Source organism: Lissotriton vulgaris, chromosome 2_2, assembly GCF_964263255.1.
Source record: "Lissotriton vulgaris chromosome 2_2, aLisVul1.2, whole genome shotgun sequence".
Lineage (NCBI taxonomy): Eukaryota > Metazoa > Chordata > Amphibia > Caudata > Salamandridae > Lissotriton > Lissotriton vulgaris.
The window spans coordinates 105,086,967-105,105,421 of record NC_141688.1 but is presented as its reverse complement, the minus strand read 5'-3'; the positions used below and the strand labels follow the sequence as shown (position 1 = coordinate 105,105,421).

At 53.7% G+C, this 18,455-nt stretch overlaps 1 long non-coding RNA gene across 1 annotated transcript in view; it reads left to right on the top strand.

Annotated features, from left to right (window-relative positions):
- Window positions 1-14,874: 14,874 nt before the first annotated feature.
- LOC147729096 (uncharacterized) overlaps window positions 14,875-18,455 on the top strand; it is a 31,866-nt gene continuing 28,285 nt past the window's right edge. The window contains exon 1 of the long non-coding RNA XR_015309181.1: window positions 14,875-15,603. This is a non-coding gene — a long non-coding RNA (uncharacterized LOC147729096). The remainder of the gene's footprint in view (window positions 15,604-18,455) is intronic.

Sequence of the window (18,455 nt, the reverse complement as noted above, 5' to 3'; positions counted from 1 at the left end):
TACGCCTTTCCGCCTATACCACTTCTGCCCAGAGTGCTGAAGAAGATCAAGCGCGACCGGGCCCAAGTTATCCTTGTGGCTCCGGACTGGGCTCGAAGATACTGGTATCCCGAGCTACTCAGCATGTCAGTCGATCCCCCGATTCGTCTGCCTCTTCGGGAGGACCTTCTGTCGCAGCAGCAGGGGGCGGTCCTGCACCCGAACCTGTCCAGTCTCCACCTACAAGCTTGGAGATTGAGCGGCGGCAGTTGAGGCCATTTGACTTGCCTCCCGAAGTCTGTGACATCATTCTGGCAGCCAGGCGTCCCTCCACTAAGTCGGTATACGCCTGCCGGTGGAATAGATTTGTGGCATGGTGCGCAGCAAAGGCTGTGGATCCCCTCTCTGCACCCCTTTCGGAAGTGCTGCTCTTTCTTCTTTCCCTTGCCCAGCAGGGCTCTGCTCTGGGCACTCTTAAAGGGTACCTCTCTGCTCTTTCAGCCTTCTTGAGGCTACCAGATCAGCCTTCTTTGTTCAAGTCCCCTATAGTGAGTAGATTTCTGAAGGGCATCACACACATGTTCCCTCCTGTTCCCTTCGTGATGCCCCAGTGGGACTTGAACCTTGTTCTCACCTATCTGATGTGTGCTCCCTTTGAGCCACTTCATAACTGTCCTCTTCGTCTCCTTACGCTGAAGACGGCCTTCCTGGTTGCCATCACCTCTGCCAGGAGGGTGAGTGAGCTCCAGGCTCTTTCTTCTTCTCCGCCTTTCCTGTCTGTTCATCCTGATAAGGTGGTGTTGCGTACACGACCTTCCTTTCTGCCCAAGGTTGTCACGGCCTTCCACATCGGGCAGTCCATCACCTTGCCCACCTTCTTTCCGCCTCCGCATCCCTCGAAGGAGGAAGAGAGGCTCCACCGTCTGGATCCAAAACGTGCGCTCTCCTACTACCTGGACCGCACTCGCCAATTCCGGGTGGATGACCAACTCTTCGTTGGTTACGTGGGCGCGAAGAAGGGAAAGGCTGTACACAAGAGGACCATCTCCAGGTGGATCATCTTGTGCATCCAAGCATGCTACTCCATGGCGAGGAAGGAGCCCCCAGCTGGATTGCGGGCTCACTCCACTCGGGCCACGGCAACGACAACTGCCCTGGGCCGCGGTGTCCCCCTGCAGGACATCTGTCAGGCAGCCACGTGGGCCTCGCTGCACACGTTCGCAAGACACTACTGCCTGGACAGTCAAGTCCGGAGGGATGGCTTCTTTGGCCGTTCCGTCCTCCAGGACTTTCTGGTGTGATATTGGTTCGCAGACCCACCACCGGGGTTGGTATTGCTGGGGTATCTATTCTAAGGTAAGGAATCTATCACTAACGTGTCTCTTTCAGATGCACAAGTTACTACTTGTGTAACGATATATCTGTAAGAGACATTAGTTAGTGATAGATTCCTTACCGCCCTCCCATCCTCCCCGTTCTGCGAACCGATATTTAGGGTTAGGGTCATCCCCTTTCAGGGCCCTAGTTTCAATGGCACCAGTGTTAGTTCTATCATGGCTCTGCGTATCTGGCGCGGAAAAGCTGTGTTATCAGAACTGACGTCAGCGCGCATGGGCGCCGTCTATATACTCCGATGACGTCATCCCGGCGCTCACGACGCCGACGACGGACGCGGAGCCGCAGACGACGCCTACCAGCGCGCAGGGGTATTGCTACGCAAAAATTTCCGGATCCAGTCTGACGCCTGGGGATATTCTAAGGTAAGGAATCTATCACTAACTAATGTCTCTTACAGATATATCGTTACACAAGTAGTAACTTGTGCTTCCAGGCTGAGTGGCTGCTTTCAACTGCCATCACCAGACACATTTCTGGACCCCTGGGTCAAGAGATTGCTGCTCTTGGGGGCCAGAAATGATGCACATCCTGGGACGAGGTGCCAAGCCCCCCCCCCCCCCCCCCCACCCCCCAAACAAAGTAAGGTGTGCCCACCTTTGCGAACTCCCCCCTCAGGTGGGGGAGGTGGAGCACAGCTTGGTCCCCGCTATCTTGCATATTGGAGGACCAAGCCAACCAGAGTGAGGTATATGCCTCCCTCCCACAAATCCTCTATGGGTCCCGGAGTAGTTTGCTACTTGCCGAAAAAGCACTTAGACGCCTCATCTGGGGTAGTAAGCACTAAACAAATGCAATTATCCAGTATTTGGGTGTCTTTCATAGATTCACATGCCTGAATCATTCCCCGTCGCCGAGACGGGAGCCTCCGGTACATAAAAAAGTAATGTCCTAAGGACATACATAGAGAACATAGGCCGAAGGGCCTCCCCTTTGGGGCCTTTCCACGTCCTTATGTAAAAAGGACCGAACTCTCATCGTTAGCCAATCAGCTCCGACCTCCCTCTAGAACCTTCCCGGGAGGAGCCTCCGTCCCTCAGATTTTCTACCGCACGTTGTGCTAGGGAGTCTCCAACCTGAGCTCGTCAGGTTTATTGCTTCGAAGTCTCAAACTTCTCTGGAAAATCCCTCTGTTCAAAGGAATAATTATCCTATCTTCGACTGCCGTCTCCCATGTCGGAATCCAATAAAAAGGCTTCATCCATGGCAGACTCGCAAAAGAAAGCCCTTCTCAGGGCCTGTTCCTCCTGCGGCAAGAAGCGGATTCAAGCGGAGGATAAGCACGATCTGTGCTTGTATTGCCTGTACCCTGACCACGTCTCTGACAAGTGTAGGGTGTGTAGAGCCTTCCCAAAGAAGACTGTAAAGGAAAGAGAGGCTCGCCTTCTCGAATGGCTCGACAGGCTTAAGGACCGAGACACTCTGGAATCTTCCGAGGGTAGTGTCTCCGTGTCCTCAAAAGTCTCCAAGAAGAGACCCAGGGAGCAGTCCCCTGGAGAGACAGACACTCCTCCCAAGAAGGCGCAGAAGCCTTCGGAGGCACGTTCCACCACCTCCTCCGTGTCTGCTCGAAACGACCAGAGGTTCAAGAAACCCGCTCCATCTACTAAGCGGACCACCTCGGTCTCGACCACCGTGTCGACCACTACGGCCTCATCGCCCTCCGCGACGGCCACGACGACCACCACTGCGTCCTCAGGCGCACCGGTCTCCTCTACCATTCCTCTGAAGTCTTCGTCCAAGACCAAAACAGGATCATCGACGGTGTCCCCACTGTCTGCGTCATCGTCACCTAAGAGATCCAAGTCAAGTTCGAAAGGTCGGCCTTCGCCGAAGAAATCTCAAACCGAAGGATCGTCACCTAAACAGTCAAGGTCAGGTTCGAAAGGCCCGCCTTCACCCAAGCAATCTCGAGTTGAAGGCTCTACCACCAGTAAGTCCACGGTTCAATTGTCCCCGCAGACTTTGGTTCCATCGACAATATCGGAATCGTGGCAGTCGCCAACCCAGGCAGCGGGCGCGCCATCTTCACGCACGTCGTCGGAAGGGACCCCGGCGCCATCTTGGAAGGAATCAAGATTGGTCGAGGTCTCCATTCACTCGATTCCACCCTCCTCGGTTCCCCCAACGAAGGGGTTGCCACCCGATCAGGAGCAGGTAGCTCTGCAGAGTGAGGATTCCGATGAGGAGAACCAGCCCGATCCGGCCACCTCCCTATCGGACAATCACGAGGACCAGGAGGAAGTCATGTATCAGGAACGTTCCGTACACGAGTGTCCGCACGGAAACCACCCCGATGATCTGTTTGCCCGTATCCCTGGTCAACGATTTGCGCTGCCTAGTGCAGGACTATAAGCAGAGATTCCCGGATGCCGACAGCGGAACCCAGGCACCGGTCACCCAGGCGCAGCCGTCTGCCTCGCGTCCTTCCGCTCTCCAGGCCCGGCCTCGGAACCAACCCCAACCTCGTGCTGGGCCCCAGCCTCAGGTAGAGGACTCCTCTGAGGATGAGGAGGGGGAGGCGGACTTGGAGGAAGGTGAAGTGCAAGACGTAGACTCGGACCAGAGAAACGACGACGCCGATGCTGCGTCATCCCAGCATTCGTCAACCCCGTCGTCCCCACAACCGCGCCAAACCGAAGCGACGGACGTCGGGGGGTTCCACAGGCTAGTGGACAGGGCGGGCTAGAGGTTCCACATGGCGGTGGAATCCACGGAAACGGAATGCTTCCTCCATGATTTCAAGGAACACAGCCAGAAGTCGGCCAAGTCCATTCCAGTTATAGACTTTCTGTGGGAACAAGGCAAGAAGTTGATGCTTACACCTGCCTCGGTGCCTGCGGTTGTTCCGCGCCTGGACAAAAAATATAAGGCCCCGCTTACCGCCCCGGCCTGCCTTACCGGCCACCCCAAACCGGATTCGGTAGTGACTCAGGCGGCTCAAAAACAATCCCGCAACCCGTCCTCGCCACTGTCCGCACCCCCGGACAAGGAGGGCAGAAAATTGGACACCATTGGCAAGCGGTTCTCTACCACGTCCGCCATGACCATCAAGGTGGCAAATTCCATCGCCCTGCTAGGGCGCTACAACCGCCAGCTATGGGAAGACATTGCCCCCTACCTGCAAGACCTGCCGGCCACGGTCCAGGACGAGGTGAAAGCTCTCCTGGCGGAAGGACAAAACTCAGCTGCAGAGATCATCGACTGCGCCATCGACGCAGCCATGACTGGATTCCGCCAGTTGGCCGGGGCTGCCGTGCTCCGGCGCCAGGGCTGGCTCAAGGCAACGTCCTTTCGACAAGAGGTCCAATCTAAGGTACTGGACATGCCATTCGACGGTCAGTTTCTTTTTGGGGAAAAGATAGACTAAGCACTCCAGGCCATTAAGAAGGATACTGACACAGCAAGGGCGCTGGGCTCCCTCCAGTCCCGGAACCAGTCCTTTCGGGGTGGCCGCTCCAGAGGCCAGTATTCCTACAGAGGTTCCTACCAAAATAGGTCGTCCTACTCCTACGGCAACAGGAACCAGCCCCAGCACAAACAACAGAACCGACAGTCGTCCTATGGGAGGTCGTCCTTCAGAGGCAAATCCGCCAAGAAAGGCGCTGGCGGCCGCCAGTGACCGTTTACTCCAGCCAGTCCCACCACCGTCTCAATCCTTTCAAATTGGAGGAAAACTGACCCACTTCCTCCCCAATTGGCGAAAAATCACTACGGATCGGTGGGTACTACAGATAATTCAATTTGGACATTCCCTCGAAATTATCAACACCCCTCCCAACACACCTCCGCTGAAGCGTGCTCACAAACACCTGCACCTCCTTCTCAAGGAAGTCTCCGCCATGTTGGTAAAAGGAGCCATCGAGAGGGTCCCAGCGTCCCGGAAGGGGACTGGATTTTATTCCCACTTCTTCCTGGTCCAACAGAAGGGAGACAAGTGGAGGCCAATCCTGGACCTCCGGGCGCTCAACGCCTTCCTTCGGAGTCAGTCCTTCCGGATGGTAACGTTACAGGAGATCCTGGGAGCGCTGGAGAGGGGAGACTCGATGGTCTCCCTGGACTTACAGGACGCCTACTACCATATCCCCATCCTCACAAGGCACAGGAGGTTCCTGCGGTTCGAGGTAGCAGGCAGACATTACCAGTTCAAGGTCTTGCCCTTCGGCCTCAAGTCCGCGCCACGTATCTTCACGAAGTGCTTGGCACCGGTGGCAGCCTTCCTGCGGCAAAGAGGTCACCAGGTATTCCCCTACCTGGACGACTGGCTGGTGAAGGCGCCTTCTCCGGGGGGCGCGACCGCTTCCTCCAACGCCTGAAGCGCACTTTTTCAACAGCTGGGTCTGACGATCAACCTCAAAAAATCCTGCACTACTCCATCCACGAGGATCACCTTCCTAGGGGCTACCTTAGACACGGATTGCGCAAAGGCCTTCCCCTCGGAGGACAGGACCAGCAAAATACTGTCTCTGGCCGCGGCGGTGGCCAAGAAATCTCGCATCAAAGTCAGGACATTCACCTCCCTGCTAGGGATGATGTCCTCCTGCATTCTCCTCATACCGCACTGCCGGCTCCGCATGCGTCCCCTGCAGGAGGCTCTGGCGCGGCAATGGAAACAGAGTTCCGGCTCGTTCGAGGACGTTATCAGGATCACACCGGCCATCATAAAGGCCCTTCTGTGGTGGAGAAGGCGGAAACACCTGATGGCCGGCTTGCAGTTCCTCCTGCCGCCGGCACCTCTGGTCATCACGACAGATGCCTCCCTGGAAGGCTGGGGCGCTGTTCTATTGGACCTTCGAGTCAGCGGCAAATGGGAGGCCCAAGAGAAACTACTACACATCAACCTCTTGGAGCTGAGGGCGGTGTATCTGGCTCTGCAAGCATTCCTGCCACGTATCGGAACTTCCACGGTGCTCGTCAAAACGGACAACACCACGACGATGCACTACCTGAACAAACAAGGGGGAACGCGATCTCTCTCTCTCTCTCACGAGAATCGCAGAAAATCTGGAACTGGTTGGTGGCGCACGGGCTCTCCCTCAAGGCGGAGTACGTTCCTGGGAAGGACAATACCATCGCGGACGCCATCAGCAGGCAGACCTCTCTCTCCCACGAATGGGAGCTGCACGGCGACACAGTGGCCCACCTCTTCTCGCAATGGGGAGCCCCGAAGATCGATCTCTTCGCGACAGCAGGGAACGCCAAATGCCCAAGCTACGCAAGCTGGCATCCCCAACAGGGGTCGTTGGGAAATGCTTTTTCCATCGGCTGGTTCAGCGTGTTTGCGTACGCTTTTCCTCCGTTCCCGATGATACCGAGGCTCCTCCGGAAGATGAAGACTGAGCCGTGCACCCTGATCCTGATTGCTCCGTACTGGCCGCGACAACACTGGTTCTCGGACCTGCTTCGCCTCTCCATCAGGCCCCCGATTCACCTGCGACAACACCCGAACCTCTTAACGATGTCCGGAGGCCAGGTACACCACCCGAACCTCCGCTCTCTCAAATTATCGGCCTGGCTCCTGAGCACCGAGAGTTCGGAGACCTAGAGATCCCGCAGGACTGCAGGGCCGTCCTAGCCAAAGCGAGGGCGGGCAGCACGAACAAGACCTACTCGCTGAAGTGGAAGAGGTTCTGCTTGTGGTGTTCGGAACAGGGCTTACACCCTCTACGGGTCACCCCAGTGCAGCTGCTACCGTACCTCCTCCACCTGGCTCAATCGGGGCTGGCTCACGCCTCCATTAAGGTTCATCTGGCTGCGATTTCTAGATTCACCAGGACCTCATCAGGGCCTTCACTATGGTCCAGTCGGCTGATAAAGCAATTTCTGAAGGGGCTCTACAGATCCTTTCCGAGGCCTCGGAAAGTCCCTCCAACCTGGCAGTTGAACTTGGTGCTCAACCAACTCATGAAACACCCATTCGAGCCCATACACCGGGCCTCTCTCAAACATCTCTCCTGGAAAACGGCACTCCTGCTCGCCCTGACGTCAGCCAGGAGGGTCAGCGAACTTCAGGCGCTGTCTATTCAGGAACCGTATCTCCAATTCAGGCACGACCGAGTGGTACTCAGGCCCAACCCTAAATTCATACCTAAAGTGCATTCAGACTTTCATCTGAACGAACCAATTGTCCTCAAGTCCTTTTTTGCGAACCCTTCCACAGCGGCAGAAAGGGCGCTGCATTCCTTGGACCTTAAAAGATGTCTCAAATTCTACTTGGACAGAACCAAAGATGTACGAAAGTCTTCTCAACTGTTTGTAGCCTACAGCAACCCGCGAATGGGTTTGCCCCTTACAAAACAGAGCATCTCCCGCTGGATTTCATCAGCGATTGCGTTTTGCCATGATCAGGCCGGACGGCCTTTAACGGACCGAGTGGCTGCCCACTCTACCAGAGCGATGTCCGCGTCGGCGGCGCTCTTCGCTGGAGTGACGGTCCTGGACATTTGCCGAGCGGCGACCTGGAAGTCCCCGCACACCTTTTCCAGGCATTACTGCCTGGACATCGAACTGCAGAAGGATGCTGCAGTGGGACAAGCGGTGCTGCGCCATCTCTTCCAATAAGGTGAGCCTTACCTCGTCCCGCCATCCAGGTATGCACATTCTTCATGGTTTTTCTGCTATATGCATGACTGTATGTTACCATGTTCTCTCATGTTGTCTGTAATTTATGCAGATCTGCTGGAGGTGAGAATGTGCTTTACCATTATGCATGTATAACTGCTGGCTACTCTGATTCAGGCATGTGAATCTATGAAAGACACCCAAATACTGGATAAGAAATGCGTTACTTACCTGTAACAGCAGTTATCCAGTATTGGTGTCTTTCATAGATTCACATGCAACCCTCCCGCCTCCCCGGTAAGGACTCGCGTACCTCTATGTCTAGTTGCGACACCCTAGCTGGGTGCGTACGAAAATCTGAGGGACGGAGGCTCCTCCCGGGAAGTTTCTAGAGGGAGGTCGGAGCTGATTGGCTAACGATGAGAGTTCGGTCCTTTTTACATAAGGACGTGGAAAGGCCCCAAAGGGGAGGCCCTTCGGCCTATGTTCTCTATGTATGTCCTTAGGACATTACTTTTTTATGTACCGGAGGCTCCCGTCTCGGCGACGGGGAATGATTCAGGCATGTGAATCTATGAAAGACACCAATACTGGATAACTGCTGTTACAGGTAAGTAACGCATTTCTTACAATGCAATAGGAGTTGTACCCACCCCCAACGAAGAGGCCCATTGATCCCAACATTTACCTACCTGTAACACCCCTAAATCTAGTATTTATGGGCCACCCCGAACCTTGCCGCCTCAGATAAATACCGGACAAGAAGAAAAGGATCGAAGAGCTCTGCCGAAGCTAAGAGGAGTACGCCCACTGACTTGGCCCCTTCCCTACCAGCCTGTCTGCACCTTGAACCTGCAGGAGCGATATCCAGGTGTCATGCAGACAGGAACCCAGAGGACCTGCCCTGCCTTTCACAGAAAATACTGTGAAACCGGAGAATCTCCATTGAAATACCCAAAGTACCATGTCCTGCTCCCGCCAGACTTTATGAATATTATAAAGGAATCTAGACGCCCTACAACAAGGGCATGCTACGCGGCAAAATGAAAGCCATTCGTCATTTACTGCACGTACAACCATTTTTACAAATCCATCATAACAAAGTTGTTCTTAAAACTAACCCACAATTTTTAACCAATGTAGTATCTGCCTTCCATCTAAACCAGTTGGTTGAAACTCCTAGTATTTTTTCCTCAACCAGACTCTGGGACAGAAAGAGCTCTTCACACAGACATTATAAGAGGAATACTTTACTACATTGAAAACAAAATCTTTTAGGAAAACGGAACCACTTTTTGTGGCTTTCTCCCCATCTCATAAAGTCAATCCTAGATCTAAAACATGAATTGCAAGGTGGACTGTGAAATGCATACAAATCTGCTACATAAAAGCCAAACTCACATTAACCATTCCGCCTAGAGCTCATTCTACACGCAAACAAGGGGATTCTATGGCATTCTTAAGGAACATTCCCCTAAATTACATATGAAAAGCAGCAATTTGGGTCACACCACACACCTTCACAAAACACTATAGTGTAGATGTGCAGGCAAAACAAGCTAGTGTGGGCCAGGCTGTATTAAAAACATCATTCCAAAGATCTTCAACAGATACAGGTAGCCACCGCTAAGGAGTAACTGCTGTATAGTCTATAAGTGTACAATCTGCAGGTCATATGCCTCGAACGGAAAATTCTACCTACCAGTATGCATATGTTCTTGGCATGTAGAGCTGCAGAGTTGTACACGCCCATCCGCCTCCCCTGATACCTTTATCTGAAAGAAACACGTTAGTATTAGATTCCTTACCTTAGAATATCCACAGGCGTCTGACTGGATCCGGAAACTTTTGCGTAGCAGTACCCCTGCTCGTCGGTAGGCGTCTGTAGCTCCGCGTCCGTCATCGGCGTCATTTGCGCTGGGATGACGTCGCCCTCGCGCGCCGACGTCAGTTCTTCTTTTTTCTCAGCACCAGCTCAGCCCAGATCCGGAGAATTAGTACCCTTTTAGTCATTTTTTGACTAAAGTTTGATCTTTTTGATCTGTTTTTCGAGTCGATGACTACGACTGTGCCGGTAGGGATGCCCGGGTTCAAACCCTGCTCCAAGTGCAGCCGATTGATGTCGGTTACCGACCCCCATCGCCAGTGTCTTCAGTGTCTAGGCCTTGACCGCGACAACCGAACCTGCTCTGACTGCTAGGCCCTGACGTCCAAGGCTAGGTGGGAGCGGTCCCGCAAGCGTCTTTAGCTCCGGCAGTCGGCCCGCGCGTTCGAGGTCCCGGTCCCACAGGAGGTCGAGGGACCGGTCGCGGGGTCGGAGCTCTCACAGCTCAGTCTGCATCGGTCTTCGGGATCAGGATCCTCAGGTAAGAGGCATGAGAGGTCAGAAAGGCGTCATCACTCTTCCGGCCCACCCAGACGCTCGCGCGACGTGGCCGGGGGTTCGGGTGACACCACCCACGCGGCTCCGGAGTCACGGGCGGCGCGGCCTGCCCCATACCTTCCGGTCCCGGAGCATGACGCGATGCTGGAGGAGATTGAGCGCTACCTCATGGCCATGAGGTCTCTCTCCTCCACCGGGTTCCGCGGCGCCTTCGGGCCCAGCGGCCCCAGCTGGGGGGGCCTAGCGGGTCGGGTGCTTCGGCCGCCAGCAACTTCGGTCCCAGGCGCCGTAGGCCCTCACTGGATCCTGGTTGACCTCACCGGCCCCTAGGGTGTCGACGCCGTCCCCGATCCTGCCCCGCTCTAAAAGTCCTTTGGAGATTTTTACTTCCACGAACCGGCCCCATCCTTCTGCATACCAGGAGATGGGTGACTAGGGGGCTTGGGAGGGGTCTGAGGACCCTCTGGCAAGGGAGTGTCAGTCTCAGCAGGACTGGACAGGTGAGCTTGGGAATGCCAGTGGGCTGGACACCTCGCCAGACACTGGTTTTGTCTCCCCTCCCACCGTGGCTTCGGAGGAGGGGGCTGCCTACAGTGTGGTGCTGGTGCTGATGCGGCCAGTCAAGGCAATGGGCCTGGAGCTCCCCATCGCGGCTGTGAGGACTAACCTCCTCACTGAGGTCCTTAAACCGCAGTCAAGCTCGGCTGAGCCTCTGCTGCTGTTTAATGAGGCCTTGTCAGACATTCTTTTGGGCACTTGGTCCAAGCCCGCTACAGGTCAACCTGTAGATGGGAACGTGGCCAGACGCCACCGCCTGGCTCCAGGCGACCCTTGCTTCCTGTCCACCCACCCCACCCCCGAGAGAATGGTCATCCAGGCCTCCAACTCCCAGACCGCATTCCTGACTGTCCCGCCCGATCGGGAATCCAAGAGGTACGAGCAATACGGTAAGAAAGTATTTTCCCTGAGTTTGGGATTGCGGTCAGTCAACACCGCGTGCCTCTTGGGCCGCTACACCCACTCTCTGTGGTACACGGTTGCGGACGTGCTGCCAGAATGTCCAGCGGAGGTCAGGACTAAACTCTCCCAAGCCCTTGCGGAGGGTTGTGATGCAGCACGGTTTTCTATTCAGTGTGGGCTGGATACCACCGACTTGCTGGGCAGAGCGATGGCAACAATGGTGGCGATTCGTCGCCACGCCTGGTTGAGGTCCGCCAACTTTTCGGCCGATGTCCAGAACACTCTTATGGACATGCCGTTCGATGGCGGTCGCCTTTTCGGTGACAAGGCAGACCATGCGCTTGAGTGCTTTAAGGATTCCAGGGCTACGGCCAAGTCCTTGGGCCTCTCGGCCCCAAGCCAGCAAACTGGTGCCTTTCGTGGCCAAGGAAGGGGCGCTCCCACACGTGCTGCCAGCCACGCACCGCAGACTAACTTCTAACGCAGTGGCGGCCGTGGAAACCCCTGTGGTGGCGATCAGGGACAACGGCGAGGCCAGTCCACACCTTCCCCCCGCAGCATCTGCCTCTAAAGCCTCCTAGTCAATGCTTTCGGGCCCCAGTGACGCCAGTGGGGGGGCAGGGTTCGCCATCACCACTTCCACTGTCACTTCGGTCAGGTGGGTGTTGCAAATCGTCCGAAAGGGCTACTCCCTCCCCTTTGAGACGACCCCTCCAGCCATACCACCGCGTGTCGGGGGACCACTTGGAACTTCTGCAAGAGGAAGTTACGGCCATCGAGCGTGTTCCTGGGGTGGAAGTAGGGTGTGGTTGTTACTCCCACTTTCTGGTACCCAAGAGGGGCAATGGGGGCCTACGCCCTATCTTGGACCTACAGAACGTCAACTGCTTCCTCAGGAAAGAGGTTCAAGATGCTGACACTGGCTCAGGTCTTAGCTGCCCTGGACCCAGGAGACTGGATGGTAGCGTTGGACTTGCAGGACGCTTATTTCCACATTCCTGTCCTGCCAGCCCACCGGCGCTAGCTGCGGTTCACGGTAGGCCGCGAGCACTCTCATTTTACCGTGCTCCCCTTCGGCCTTACCAGCGCCCCACGGGTGTTCACGAAGGTGATGGCCGTGGTTGCAGCTCATCTGCGCAGGTTCGGAGTTTCAGTCTTCCCCTACCTAGTAGACTGGTTATTGAAGGCGGGCTCGCCCCAGACAGTTTTCAGCCACCTCCAGACAACGGCAGACCTCCTGCACCAGCTGGAGTTTTCTATCAATGTGCTGAAGTCACACCTGTGTCCCTCTCAGAAGCTCCTCTTCATCGGAGCGGTTCTCGACTCTGCCAGTAGTCAGTGGGCACCAGGAGGGCACCGGATGGTAGCCACCTCGACTAGGTGAGTGGGTGACGCTGTTTTCGCAGATCTCACGGACCAGGAGGCGTTGTCGGCGACCAGGATGGAGGAGCGAGCTGTCCCACGATGGATGAAGCTGTCGGCGTCGCTGGACCCAGGATTGGGCAACAAAGCCTTGGCAAATTCAAGCACACGCGGTGGACTCAAAATGGCGTCTGGAGTGGACCAGGAGGGTCCGGGGTGCCTCTCTTGAAGGAAGCAAGGGCCAGTCTGGAGCAACCAGACCAGCAGCAGTGATGGCGTCGTGAAGAAGGCCACAAGCCAGCCGGCTAGTAGCCACACAGCGCGGTGAGCACGCAAAAGCAGAAGGGCCCCACGCAGATCGTGGAGATGCTGGAGGGCTGATCTTCGGTGCTGGAGCTGCTCAGGGTTGGGGCTTCTCGGACCCCAAAGCACTCACCAGTGGAGCACACGGTGGGCTTGTTGCAAAGAAGTCGTGCAGTCTTGGCGATCGTCGGTCCCTCGAGGTCTCGTCGCACTCACGGTTCTCAGCTTTGCTGTAGAGGTGAGTAGAGGTCAGAGGTGCCAGGGAAGCCGGGTCTCGTCGAGCTGGGTCGTCGGATTCGTGAAGAAGGACTTGCAGCAGACCGCAGTGTTCTTAGGATGGTGCCCGCTTGATGCAGGGTGACTACTCCTTAGCCACAAGGGAGAATCTTGAAGAAGAAATCTTGATGTCCTTTCGAAGAAAGTCGTGTCTTGATTCCAAAGATGATCTAATTTGAACAGGGGGCCCGCTCCCATCTTTATACTAAAAAAGGGGGCTGACCCGGTGACTAGGTCCTGCCTATGGGTGGGACTAGGAGGGGGGTGGTTACACCCCTCTGCCATGCCGGACTTTCCCCAGGCCAGGGGCTGGTGTGCCCCTGGAACTGGTTCTGACCGGCCTATGCGTAGTGAGCACTGGGGTGCCACTCAGCAGTCACCTTCCTGTAAAGCCCTGCCTACCCAGGATACACAACCATGTCTGGGACGGTGCTAGCACCGCCCCTGACAGGAAACCCTTTGTCCAGGCTCCTCTCGCTGGAAGGACTCCCAGCTGCAGGGGGTCAGACTCGTGTCTGTGGTGGCAGCATCCATTTTGTGGAGCTGAGGCTTCGTTTAACTTTAACCGGGGTTCACAGTTACATACATGTCGTGTCCCTCTAGAAGGGTGGAATGCTAACCCCGTCGCCAGAATTGGCGAGGGGTTAGTATTCCAATTCGTATGACACCTTATTCGAGATGTTTTGATAAAGCAATACCAAAGATAGCATTTAACCGCGAGGATTATAATGCACTTAAGAGTATATGGTATGCGATATCATGGAACAGCTATTAGGACTTGGTTCCGCAAGCTGCAGACAGGCTCAGCTCATGCCAGAGCACCATCTCACACGATTCCAAGCACTCTGCCTTCAGGATTGTTAAGGCCTGCCATAGGAGTGACTGATAGGAATCTGTGTGTCCATTTTAGGGTTAGATATAGGTATACTATATCTACAGCAAAGGGTGATTACACGACTTTGCCCCAGCTGTCATGCAGCCAGTTGTGTCAAATTTAGGAGGCCAGCCAGGGGTGGCATAATACATGCTTCAGCCCCTGGCAGCCCTGGGTACACCCATGCCCGGAGTTACAGGGTCTGATAGGGTGGCCCAGTACCAATTGGAAATGCACCTAAGGTACATGGAATCCATTTTACAGAGAGAGCAGTAGGCCTGGGGTCCTGATTGGCAGGGTCCCAGGTCGACTATGTCAAAAACCAGCTAAAACACAGGGCAAAAAGTTGGGGGCAACCATAGTCAGGATGTACCTTCCTACACCAAGCCATCATGGAACTTGTATTGTAGAGTTTACAGCCCAGGCAGGGTGCCATGTCAACTGTAGTTTTTTCCTTCACAGAGGCATGCAGTGGCATGATCTTAGTGAGGTGGTAGTAGCAGGTGACCCTCTTCATCTCCCAGGCCCTAGGTGCCCAGGTTCCACTTACCAGGGACTTGGGGTAGAAGTCCCAGTTGTGCAGAGGTGTTCGGGAAGAGGAACTGGGTATCTGGTTGGCAGGGACCCTGTGCACTAGTCAAAACCAAGCAAAAATTGGGGAGGACTACCATATCAAGCTTCAGTTTCTGCCATTTAAGTAGTTATTCTGCTCTTAGTTAATGTCCTGCTCTGCATCAACACCCACTAACAGTAGGAAAAGCTTTATCTAATACTTTAATATCCAGTTGCTAGATTATGGGATTATGTACAGCATGTGAATGTAGATCTTCGAGCTCAAAACAGTTTCACTAGTTTAATCGATCCTTAGATTGATAGCCCTACCATTGAAATTGAGGGGAGCTATTGGTGTGAATGTTCTTCCAAGTAAGGTGTAATTGATACAGTAATTCCATACTATCCATATTAAATGATGTGCAGATGCGGACTGTTTACGTGCTTATTGAAGTAGAGCTTTTAACTGTCTTGGCTTCTTTTTGTCTTTCACTATAGTCCAAATCACGCTGCTTTTGTCCAGTTTAGGGCGAGCCCTGGACTGTAGGTCGCCAGTATTATCCATTCTTAACAAAATTATTGCATTCGTACCTGTTGAAGTTGAGATTTCGTTTGTTGATACTATATTCCTTTGTATTTTTATACCAGCTTTTTCAGTGGTAAATTTTGAGGTTTTTTTTGTTGGATTAACTATGCTGACTATACCCTCGCGGCATAGTTATGCGTGTGAATGCATGAAATACCGTATCCAGCTTTATATTGTGGACATTGAGCTGATAATCGACAATAATTGCATTTTGTCTTCACAGCATTTTGATGCTAGACATGTTGTTGAGCGCCATGCTCAGGAAGTTCTTGGTCCAAGAAAGGAATGGCATGCACCAACAGTACAAGCAGTTTTTCCTGATGCAAGGAGAATGGGAGATGGTCGAGGTGGTGTGATGCCTCAACATGCAAGGTACAGTAGTTTCAAGATTTCAAGACATGCCTATAATTATAAGCTATTATCCTAGTGTTTCAATTTTCGTCTAGCATGAAGTAAAACTTGCTGCGACAGGCCTCCACGAAAGTCCTTCAGCAGCTGAACTTTATATTCTTGGGTAATTCTTTACCATACATGTATACAGCTGAGAAACTATTTCAGTATTTTTTTTTTAACTCCTTCCGTGCTGTGGTTTTGAGTGGTCCCAGTCTTCACACACCCGTTGTGACGTCCTGGGGCTGTCTGAAGCACACAAGGGTTTAATAGAGCTTTCTTTTGCAGCATGAATACTTTTCTGGATTCACATGCTGGGCATTATTCTGCCATATAGTGATTGGGTCTGGAATAGTCTGTTTTTCTTATTTCTGGGAGTTTTCGACCACCATTTGGTGCCAGGTAAATCCCCCTGAGTTACGTCAGACGGTGCCCTGGAGGAGGTTGTGCATAGTAGCCATCTCCCGAATTTTTTTTTTTTTTTTTTAAGTATATATTTTTTCTGCCGTTGGGTCTGGAAGCCAAAGGGGATGCTCCAAAGATTTACAGAAAATCACTGAAAGTACATTGAGATTTCGTCTAAAAAAAATATGCGTTGGACATCACTTTCAACCGGAGAACACAACTTACCTCCTGGGACGACAACTTCAATACCGAACACCCCCATTGTGCATACTGTTGGACAAATGGCGAGGTAGGGGCTATGGATAATACCCTTCAAAATTCTGCCCAGCTCGTGCCACCACAAATTCGCACAACGCAGTACACGTGTGCCACCTCTGCCTGCACAAGGACTGTGAGGTGTACCTGCCAAAAACCCTCAGGACATGCCGAAAGAGACCCACTACGCCACAATGTCCCAGGCACAGAATAAACCTTCCTGTAGAAAAAGGCGATTGAAGGCTACCTACAATCCAAAGAACCCCACAAAACCCTACCAAGGGACGCTAACTAGGGAAGATCGCTCAAGGTTCCAAAACTGAGGGTCGAGAATGAACCCCAGAAAGGAGTTATGCCACCCTCTAAAACCCCTCCCCCAAGGATTAAGTTCCTCCAATCAGAACTGACAGTTAAATTCAGAAATCGAGGAGCTTCTTCAAATCGAGGAGCTTCTTGAAATACAAGAAATAGAAACTGTTAAAGCAAGACCTTTTCAAAGGAAACTACACACCATGTTTGCTAGTTCCCAAACAAGACCTTTAACTAAGGCCCATCCTGGGCATAAGGTTCAAAAATTCATTTTGACACAACTTTTCAAAATGGCTAATCCAAGAAATACCTCAAATTCAAAAGATTACATGGCAACCATAGATCTTATATATCAGTTGGGGGAGGGAAGGATCATTTGTGCTGCTAACCTGGATTTTACAGGTAGGTGGTATGTCCCTTGGTAAAAAACCCTCATGCACGCGAGTAGATGTTATCTGGTAGCAGTATATCTTGGTTCTCCGCTATATTAATGTTGTGTCTGCATTATCATAGGGTTGGGATGCAGCCTCCACCTGGAGGTAGTAACCCAAGGTTAAAAGCAGTAGTGTCCAGTGATAAGTGGTGATTGTGAGATTAAAATAACTCGGACAGCCAGTTAACGATTATTATTCTGGATTCAAGTTAGCGGTGAAAATATAATAGATATGCGTGAAGAGAATTGTTAAGATTCTCATGCTATCAATTCTTGTGATATTAAAATGACCTTTTAATATCACGAGAATTGATCCCAGGGGAATGCCTGGGATTGCCTGGTCGAAAAAATTATGTGCCTATGCTTTTCCCCAGATACCACTGATGCGCAGAGTACTCTGCAAATGCAGAACCTGCAACAGGAATCTGATCCTGGTGGCACCGCAGTGGGCCAGACAGTTGTGGTTCTCGCAAATAGTGGATCTGAAAGAGACACGTTAGTGATAGATTCCTTACCTTAGAATATCCCCAGGCGTCAGACTGGATCCGGAAATTTTTGCGTAGCAATACCCCTGCGCGCTGGTAGGCGTCGTCTGCGGCTCCGCGTCCGTCGTCGGCGTCGTGAGCGCCGGGATGACGTCATCGGAGTATATAGACGGCGCCCATGCGCGCTGACGTCAGTTCTTCTTTTTTCCGCGCCAGCTAGCGCAGATCCGGAAGAAGCTCTACCCCCAGTCACTTTTTGACTGAAAACTTTTTTGATCTTTTTGATCCTCTAGTTAGTCGATTCTCGACTATCGGTGCCAGGGATGCCCGGGTTCAAGCCTTGCTCGAAGTGCGGCCGACTCATGTCGGTCACGGACCCCCATCGCCGGTGCCTGAAGTGCTTAGGCCTCGACCACGACGATCGAACCTGCTCCGACTGCCGGGCCCTGACGTCGAAGGCTAGGCGGGAGCGGTCCCGCAAGCGTCTCGAGCTGAGGCAGTCGGCCCCGCGCCGCTCCAGGTCCCGGTCCCGGTCCCACGGGAGGTCGAGGGACAGGTCGCGAGGTCGGAGTCATCGACGTTCCGGGAGTGGACACCGATCGTCTGGTTCCAAGTCCTCAGGTAAGAGGCATGAGAGGTCGGAGCGACACCATCGGTCCTCCGACCCGCCCCGTCGCTCGCACGATGCGACCGGGGATTCGGGCGACACCGCCCACGCGGCTCCGCGGGAGTCGCAAGCGTCGCCGCCTGCCCCACACCTTCGGGTCCCTGGGCACGGCGCGTCGCAGGAGGAGGTCGAGAGGTACCTCATGGCCATGAGGGCCCTCCCTCCTCAGTCGGTTCCCGTGGCGCCTTCGGGCCGATCGGCTCCGTCTGGAGGTCCTTCCGGGTCGGGCGCTTCGGCCCCGACGACGTCGGGTGCTTCGGCCCCGGCGCCGCTGGCGACT